We start from the raw sequence: 9,100 nt of genomic DNA on the forward strand, positions 1-9,100 counted from the left end.
GAAGAAGAAGAAGAAGAAGAAGAAGAAGAAGAAGAAGAAGAAGAAGAAGAAGAAGAAGAAGAAGAAGAAGAAGAAGATTATGTGATCATTCATGCTAACCTTCAAGGCAACATTCAAAGGTTCAAGGTTGATCAAGACTAAGTCAAGAGTGAATCAAGTTGATCAACTCACAAAGCATAGAAGATGTACCGAGAGGGATCAAGTGATCCCATGGTATGGTAAGCATTGTCCATTACGCTCTGTGTACTAACCTATGATCTACGTGTGAGTTCTATGTGGGGTTAGGTTTGTTTCCATGGGTTTGCATCAAGAGGAAGATCTCATACAACCCATGGAGGATGACATCAAGTGGTGATCGTCATCAAGTTTGCGGTGTGCAAGTTCAAGTGGAGCATCACGAAGAGATCATCCTTGAAGCTTGACGCCCATTGTGGTGTCAATGGACTTGTGAAGGTGTGCCGAAGAGTGACGCACCCATAGTAGAGTATGGGGGAGCAATCAACTAGTCTTCATCGAGCCAACACAATCAAGAAAGGTGGTCCAACTTGAGGGAGTCAAGATCGTCATCATCTAGCTCAAGTGAACTTTGTGCAAGGCAAAGGTTTTCCCTTGATAGGTTATCTATTTTACCGGTCTCATGATGGTAGTTTGGAGACCAGGTTATAGGATCGATTGCCATACTATCAAGGGGGCTCTCAAGTAAGTAGCTTGATCGTATCGTTTGTAGAGAGCTCAAACCATTGCATGCTTGCATCATCTTTCTTGGTTCTTGTTTGGTTTTATCCTTGTGATATTTGTAGCTTATGGTCATCTTGTTGACAAGCTCGAGTTCATCGAAAATGGAGTTCACATGCTTCTTCTATTGCGTTTTCGGTGTTGGAGGTTTTACCGGTCTTATTCGATGAAGGGTTCTCACCATTTTCTTATGGACCTTTTCTAATTTGCTTCTTGCTGTTATTTCTATCAAGACTGTGTTAGCCCTTGTAGTTAGCCTTTCAACAAACTTGGTTTCGTTGAATTCGGAGTCCATTTGCAGAAGTTGTGTCAGTTTTGGTGTCCTTAAAAAGGCTGCATCGCTCATGGGAGCGGTACTACTGCTTGGAGGGGATGTAATTTTTACTACCGCTCTTGCGAGGGTACTGCCGCTTGGAGCAGTACTACCGCGGCTACTTCCGTGGCTACTTCCGCTCCGGACCAAAAACTCGTCTTAAGTCCAGCAGTGGTAGGCACGGATGTATTCTTTTAGTACCGCTCGCAAGCAGTAGTACCGCTACCCTTAGCGGTAGTACCGCTACCCCTACCGGTAGTACCGTGAGGACAAGCGCTAGTACCGCTCCGGCGGTTCTGCCAGCCTTTTGCCTCCTCGATGGTGTTTTTCAAAGGGTTTCCACCGCCCTAGCGGTAGTACCACTCCCATGAGCGGTAGTACCGCTCTGTGCGGGCTGTGAGCATAACGGTTGGATTTTTCCCCACCTATAAAAGGGGGTATTCTTCCCCAATGAACCTTATCCTTGGAGCTCTTGTTCTTCCCCCATTGTTGACCTTCTTTGAGCTTACTATCTCTCAATCCCTGCATGGATTTTTACTAGTTTTGGGGGAGGGGAGAGAGAGGAGATCTAGATCCACATTTCCACCAATCACTTTCTCCTCTATGTGAGGGGTACCCCTTGGATCTAGATCTTGAAGTTCTTGGTGTTCTCCTTCTTGTTCTTCCTCTCATTTATCTCCCTAGCATTAGTTGCTTTGGTGGGATTTGAGAGAGAAGGACTTGGGCACTCAGTGTGCCCTTGCCATTACATTTGGTGCATCGGTTTGAGTTCTCCACGGTGATACGTGGAAGTTACAAGTTGAGAAGCTTATTACTCTTGGGTTCTTGGTACCCTTGAGCTTGTCCCCCTTGGGTGCTTGGGTGCCCTACACGGTTGGTGGTGTTCGGAGCTCAATCATTGTGGTGTAAAGCTCCATGCAAGCGTCGGGGTCTCCAATTAGGTTGTGGAGATCACCCCGAGCAATTTGACGGGTTCCGGTGACCGCCCCCAAGGGTTGCCAAAGTGTACGGGTTCGGTGCCCGGCCCCAAGGGTTGCCATTTGTACGGGTTCGGTGACCGCCCTCAAGGGTCCCTTAGTGGAATCACGACATCTTGCATTGTGCGAGGGCGTGAGGAGATTACGGTGGCCCTAGTGGCTTCTTGGGGAGCATTGTGCCTCCACACCGCTCCAAACGGAGATTAGCATCCGCAAGGGTGTGAACTTCGGGATACATCGTCGTCTCCTTGTGCCTCGGTTATCTCTTACCCGAGCCCTTTACTTATGCACTTTACTTTGTTATAGCCATATTGTTTCTTGTCATATATCTTGCTATCACTTAGTTATTTATCTTGCTGAGTATAAGTTATTGGTGCACATAGGTGAGCCTAGTTGGAGTTGTAGGTTTTGTGCTTGACAAATTAATCGCTAGGTTTATTCCACATTTGTTCAAGCCTACCGTAATTATTTTAAAGCGCCTATTCACCCCCCCCCCCCTCTAGGTGACATCCATGATCTTTCACATTCCTTCTCTAGTACTGAAGTGAAACCTTACCCGCTTGCCTTGGATAGAAAGGTGTCACTCCATCAAGATGCAGAGTCACTCACCTGAGAGATTGTCCATGCGGGTGAAGGGTCGTCATCGGTGGAAGGTGGCGGCACGAAACTCCTCCTCCCCTATTGATTTTGAGGTATCCGCCCCTCTCCCCTGCCGTCTCTCTCCCACCGATCTTGGGCTCTAGCGTCCTTTGGATCGTCGGTGCCGTGCTAGGCGGGCCTTGGTGGAGTTGTCCTAGGGACTGGAGGAAACTCTGGCTTGTTCGTCCCGCCCAATGGCGGTGACACTCAAAGGAGCCGCTTTCTCCCTTGGGGGCACTGCTGAGATCCACCACCCCTCTCCCGAGTGAAAATCTACATTATGCTTGGATGGGGCTATGGCGGCACAAGGTGTGGCCTGCCCTCACTAGAGGCGTCACCTAGGGTGTCATGGGTGCTCGGGTGAGCGGAGAGGCGGGTGTTGGGTCTCGGTAGCGTGGGGCTCGGAACATGCAGAATTGTTGTGAGTTGCGGAGGTTGGCGTTCTTTAGGTTGATGTTCTCTAGTGGCGACTCACGTTCCTTGGTTCCAGTGGTGCGGCATCCTCGAACGTGGCGGAAGGGGATAGGGTTAGCTAAAGGCATTAAAGAAAGCCCTTGTGGAAGTCGCCCCATAATTAAACTTCTTAATTTATTTTTTAGTCATATTGCTATGTTAAGGACATCTCCAAAGCGGACCCTCAAACCGTCCGGACACGGAAGCCATCCAAAGCGGGCATGTGTCGGTCCCCGGAGCGGTTCGGAAATACTTTTTTCAGCAAACATGAGACAAAGTGGGCGGGGGGGGGGGGCTTTGTGGGAGTCCAGACAGCAGACACGTAGGACTCCAACACCCCCGACCCACCCAAAACCCCATCCGGACCCCCGACTCCATCCTTCCATTTTCTATTCTCACCTTTCCTCTCTTGTCTTCGCCGCCGCTCCGCCAACCCGACCGCCACACCGCACCCCTGCCGGAACTCGATGAGGGCGTCACCTCCAGCGGCACACCCCAGCTCCACGCCGCTTCTCCTCCGCCGCCGTTCAACACGTCTCCTCGGACCGCCGCTCTGATACCATCCACTCCTATGATGCTCACCATGCCCGGCAACTGTTCGGTGAATTGACTGAGCTAATTTTTTGTCCATTCTTCTTTGAAGCAATCAATTCAGATATGGAGAACATCTACGAGCACTATATTGAGTCGTCTGATGGGGTGGACTACACGGATGAGACGACGATGATGTAGGCCGTGTTTGCAGACGCGCAACCGGTCACGCGGGCATTTGACGCTGATGGATGACTACTTTGCCCCCGATGCCCTCTTCGCCGACAATTTTTGCCGACGATTTCAGATGCGCAAAGAATGTCTTCGATCGTCTGTACCATGGCGTCCGGTCCTTTGATGACTACTTCAACTTGAAAAAGGATGACGTGGGAAGGATTGGGTTCTCTGGTTATCAGAAATGCACGGCCGCACTATGGATGCTTGCATATGGCACGGCCGCTGATTCGTGGGACGACTACTTGCGGAGATGGCATGGTCAGGTTTGCAACTACCATTGTCGACGTGTTTGGACCGCGGCACCTAAGAGAACCAACTATGGCAGACACCGAGAGGCTCTTAGCAATCTCGGAAACATGATCGTGGAGGATGAGGGTGAGGATGTTGCCGCATGTATTGAATTGAAAATATAGGTGATCCCATCGAACTTCCCGACCAAAATCCGATCACATTTGAAGAGTTTGTTCAAATGCATCAACAAATTCAGCATCGAGCAACTCACAAGCAACTGGAGATCTGATCTGTGGGCGGTCAAGGGGGACAACAATGTTGGACTGTAATATTTGAACTTTTTTAATTAGAACTACCGTTGCATTTGAAGATTTCAGCTATTTTAGACTATATATGCGGCTATTTGAATGTGCGGACTTTAAAGAAAACAAATTGGGGGTCGGATGTATGTGGGCAGCGTTGGATGGGCCGCCTCCGGCATCAGTGTCCGTGGAGTGATCCCCCCTGTCTGTGGACGGATGCCGGAGCAAATTTGCGGGTCATCGTTGGGATGCCCTAATGTAGCAATAAGTATTTTTCTTTGGTTTTCTTTAACAAAGCGTCAAGAATTATCTTTAGTATAATTATTAGATTGCAAAGTGATTGCTAGACTGGCCGTTTCTGCAGTGTATCTGTCCTTCGGAAACTTTTTGCTCTGCTGAAATGTTTACACATTACGCAATCATGAGTCTCCTGTATGTGCTGAGTATCTTTTTCGGAATAATTCGTGAAGTCTAAGCCCCTGTTCAAAACAAGTCTTGGCTGAATGCACTGCTAAAATAGAATTGTGATTCACTCATTCTAGAGCTATAGATGCTTTGTTTTTTATTCTTGCTGGGTCATATACTCATATGTAGGCATATATTGTACTCCTTAAACAAATATAAGATCGTTTAGATCACTACTTTAGTGACCTAAACGATCTTATATTAGTTTACAGAGGGAGTAGCTTTCTGAATGCTAACACAGCCTGCAACGTTTCCGCTACTAAATGGGACTTCCTACTCTCAAAAGGTACCAGAATACTCAATCTGGAAGTGAGAAATATGCTGCTGAAGAAAGCAACCAACAACTCCCAGGTGAGAATGATATCATAACAGATATATAACCAGGGAAAATCAACTATAGGCACTTTCAACATATTTTGTTCCTACAAGCCAGAAGCACTGTTTAATTTCTCTGAAGTTTCAGAAACACCAAACAGATAGCGTCGTCTCCTAGTGTTCCAAATGTGAAGTGGCAAAGAAGCGCGCATAACCTGCACTTTTCCGGAACTGGGTGACTATTCTAGAGGAAACCCTACACACTGTATTGTATGAACTGTTCAGTGATAAGAAGGTAAACTACTAATCCTCGTCAGGCCATCACTCTGCTGTAAAATTGTGGAGGCGTTGACAGTACTGTCCAGGGGAAGAATTCATTCTTGTCTGATCCTATCCTTCTCTTCTATTCAGCATCAAGATCTGGAAACAGCAGTCGGTCATGTCCTGGAGCAGAGTGATAGAGGTCAGAGGTCAGAAACAGTAAGCAAGATAACCGAAGTCATATGCTCAGGACGTGGTGCAAAGAAGAACACTGATACATTATCATATAACACTATTTTCCTCAAAACCACAGCACAATGGGCGCTCATAGAATGGGATATGTGTGAAGATAACATAAGTAGAAGTCTATTTCGGAAACAGCTTGGCATTTAAGATTGTCTAAGTAGAACATCAGCATATAGTATGAATGAAAGGAACATCAGATTTTACATTGATAATATAATGGGATTCTGCAAGTTCATATTTTCTCAGGGTACAGGAACAAAACTGGGTGTCATTTCATACGTGAGTGTTCTCAGCCCGTCGATTGCTTGTATCAGCATAAAGTATAAGCTACTCAGCATTTTATTTACGTCTGTTTATGTACACTGGCTAGCTAGATACCTTTGACTATCAGCACACGTTAAACTACTACAAGTCCAGTAGGCAGCAGCTAAACTGAATATTTGCTGTCACTGAGAGCACATGCTTTGGACCGAACACAACACATATCAAAGTATCAGACGGGATGATTGAACATGGAAAACAGTGCCTCTTTTGGTTCATAGGATAGGATTATCGTAGGAATAGGAATTTTATAGGAAATGAGATGACATGTATCTCAAATCCTATGAGTAGGAATAGTAAACGAGATGTCATTTGGTTGACACCAAAGGAATTTTTCCATTGAGTCTAGGCTCATTTTTATTTTCCTATGAAATGTGGAGGATAGGAATCAATCCTATGTAGGAATAGGAATCCATTCTTATGAACCAAAGGGCTCTAAAGGAAAAAATCCTATAAGAATCCTATCCTCTAAAATTCCTATGAAATTCCTCCAAATCAAAGGAGAGTACTTATGTAGCATCAAGTTAATACAGGAATTAGTGCACAACATTATGCAAACACATTATAAATCCCACGAATTTTCGCATCAAGCGTTTGAAATATCACATGCTACCTACACACCAAACTCAAGATACCAGATGAACAATTGGATTCTTGATCCTAATTTACAAGTTTCTTCCTAATTTCTTCAGTTACATGGACTTGTCATGTGACTAGTCACTAGTGTGGCGTTTGTATCTGAAGAGAAAATGCATAGTTCCATCTTCCAACAGCAGAGCAGACGTGCAGAGTACTACTAAAATGGGAGTGCAGTTCTCACCTGGTGTGCCAACTCTGAACACCACGATGTCAACGGGGTCGTCTCTATGGGGCAGGTCGGTGAGCAGAACGGTGGGCTGCGCAAGGTTGCCTGCCTGAATGCAGAGGGTGATGTCCTGGAAGTTGAGGCCGTCGCCCAACCGCTGCGCCAGTTCATTGCCCAGCCCCATCAGACTCCTGCCATGGAGCGTGAGAGCTTCCCTGCCCTGCTCATCCGTGCTCCCGTTATCATCTGCCACGACGCAATTGACTTGGCACAGTCTCTTCAGAGCCTTGGTGCCATGGCTGCTCATGGAAATTGCAGAAAAGCGCTTAGGCGACACAAATCAAGGCATAGATGAGATGACACAACATGATCAGTCCTCTAATGAACCAATTCAAAATATTAACACCTGAATCATGAAGGGAACTACTTCAGCACCAATTATCCAGATTGAAGCATTTACAGGGAAATGAAAATAATCCGATATTTCACAATGCCAACTACTACAGCAGTAGCTATCATCAGAGGATCCAATTATCATCAGACTAATAATTCAGCAGGGATCGTCCTCTGAAGTACCCAATACGCAACATGAATTGAAAGCTTATGGTGCAAGACCTGTGCTGCAGTAATCAGCAATAACTACTGGGTTATTCAAGCAAGAATTGACCGCACATCCACATGCATTGTTCTATTTGAGCAACCAACCCCAAAATTTCGCTATAGAACTGGTGTAGACAGCTTAGCAGCACTTGTTGCAGCATTGTCAGAAATAATCCATAGCCTAAGGCTTAAGCACTCCAATTTATTCAGGACCACCCAGAATTGTGCAAGGGAGAAGGGTGCGGGTGAACAAGATCTTACAATATCGGGGCCTCCTGGTCGCAGCTGGTACGGTGGCCTCTCCACCCTCATGGGGATGACCTGAACCTCCCACTCCATCATCGAGGTGACGCGGGAGCGGTTGATGGCCTCGACGGTGACGCGCCTGTGCCACCGGCGGTACCGACCGTTGGCCCGGAGCGCGCTGAGCCTGGCCGACGTGCCATGGAGCAGCACGACGCTGCCGTTCTTCCCCGGGGTGGTCCACCACATGACCTGGGAGTCCTCCGGCTCGTCGAAGGCGCACTGGGCGGCGTCGAAGCCGACGTGGCCGGGCCCCGCCTCGGCGCGCGTGACGGCGAGGTGGCGGCCGTAGGCGCCGCGGAGCAGGACGAAGTAGTTGGTGTCGGTCTCCAGGACCTGCGCGACCCACGCCGTGTTGACCATCTCGCGGCGGCGGTCGATGGAGACGCCCCGCCCCGTCTCGTCGGCGCAGAGGTAACCGCCGCGGCCGCGGTTGCGGAGCCGCACGTACTGCCCGTCCTGGAAGGGCGCCACGCCCATCTCGGCCCAGACCGACTTGCCGGAGGCCACCGCACCCGCCGCACCGGACTTGCCGGGGGCCCTCGCGCCCGCCGAACCGGACTTCCCGCGGGCCGCCGCGCTCGCCGAGGTGGACCTGCCGGGGGCCATCGCGCTCGCCGAACCGGGCTTGCCGCGGGACGCCTCCTCCTCGGAAGACGACGGCGGCAGCGACGGCGGCGACATGGCTAGAGGAGGAGGTGGATCATGCGCGGGGAGCGGCGAGCGAGCGGGCGAGGGGGAGAGGGGAGAGGCAAAGAGGGAGGAGGAATGTTTGTTGCCGCGGCGGTTATCGTCCACTGTAGCGCCGAGCCAAGGCGGAGGGCGTTTAAATAAGCTCCCCGCACGCGGAGGGGCGGCGAATCCAACGCGCAGGCGCAGGGAGGTTCCGCCCGCTGACGCGTGGGGCCCGCCAGCTGGCCGTGCCGCGCGCGCCACGTGGTCCCCGCCTGCCTTGCCGAGGAAGGAGTTGACCCCGTCGACGACCCGGGCCGCCGCCTCTTCGTGGATGCTCCTCGCCGGCGACGATGATGAGGATACCCTCCTGTTTCCCCGGGCGCCGTCCTGACCATGACTCCGGCGGGTCAGGTGCTCTGCGCCGCCAGGCCTCGCCGGGCCGGGCGAGGGGCGGGATCGACAATTGGTCCGGCGAGGGCGGAGGCGGCCGGACGTGGGAGGAGGGCGAGGGGTGGTGGTGGGGTGGGGTGGGGTGGGTAGTTGTTGAGGAGGGTGGTTGCCTGATTGGGGCGGAGGGACGGCGACCGGAGTAGCAGTAGTGTACGTCGCGGCGGTGCGTCCAACGAAAACGTTGCAGGTGTGGTGGGGGTGTGGCGACAGCGGTGGGCCTGCGGTCTAGGGCGAGAGTGAC

At 50.2% G+C, this 9,100-nt stretch overlaps 1 non-coding gene across 1 annotated transcript; it reads right to left on the reverse strand.

The window, feature by feature from the left end:
- Positions 1 to 5,241: 5,241 nt before the first annotated feature.
- On the reverse strand, positions 5,242 to 9,100 carry LOC125529764 (uncharacterized). The gene is made up of 3 exons (XR_015600196.1): positions 7,693 to 9,100; positions 6,847 to 7,130; positions 5,242 to 5,642 (listed from the first exon to the last, which is right to left on the reverse strand). It is a non-coding gene; the product is annotated as an uncharacterized LOC125529764 (transcript).

The sequence above is a fragment of the Triticum urartu genome, chromosome 4A (genome assembly GCF_056163025.1).
Source record: "Triticum urartu cultivar PI428250 chromosome 4A, HENAU_Tu73, whole genome shotgun sequence".
In the NCBI taxonomy this organism is placed as follows: Eukaryota; Viridiplantae; Streptophyta; class Magnoliopsida; order Poales; family Poaceae; genus Triticum; species Triticum urartu.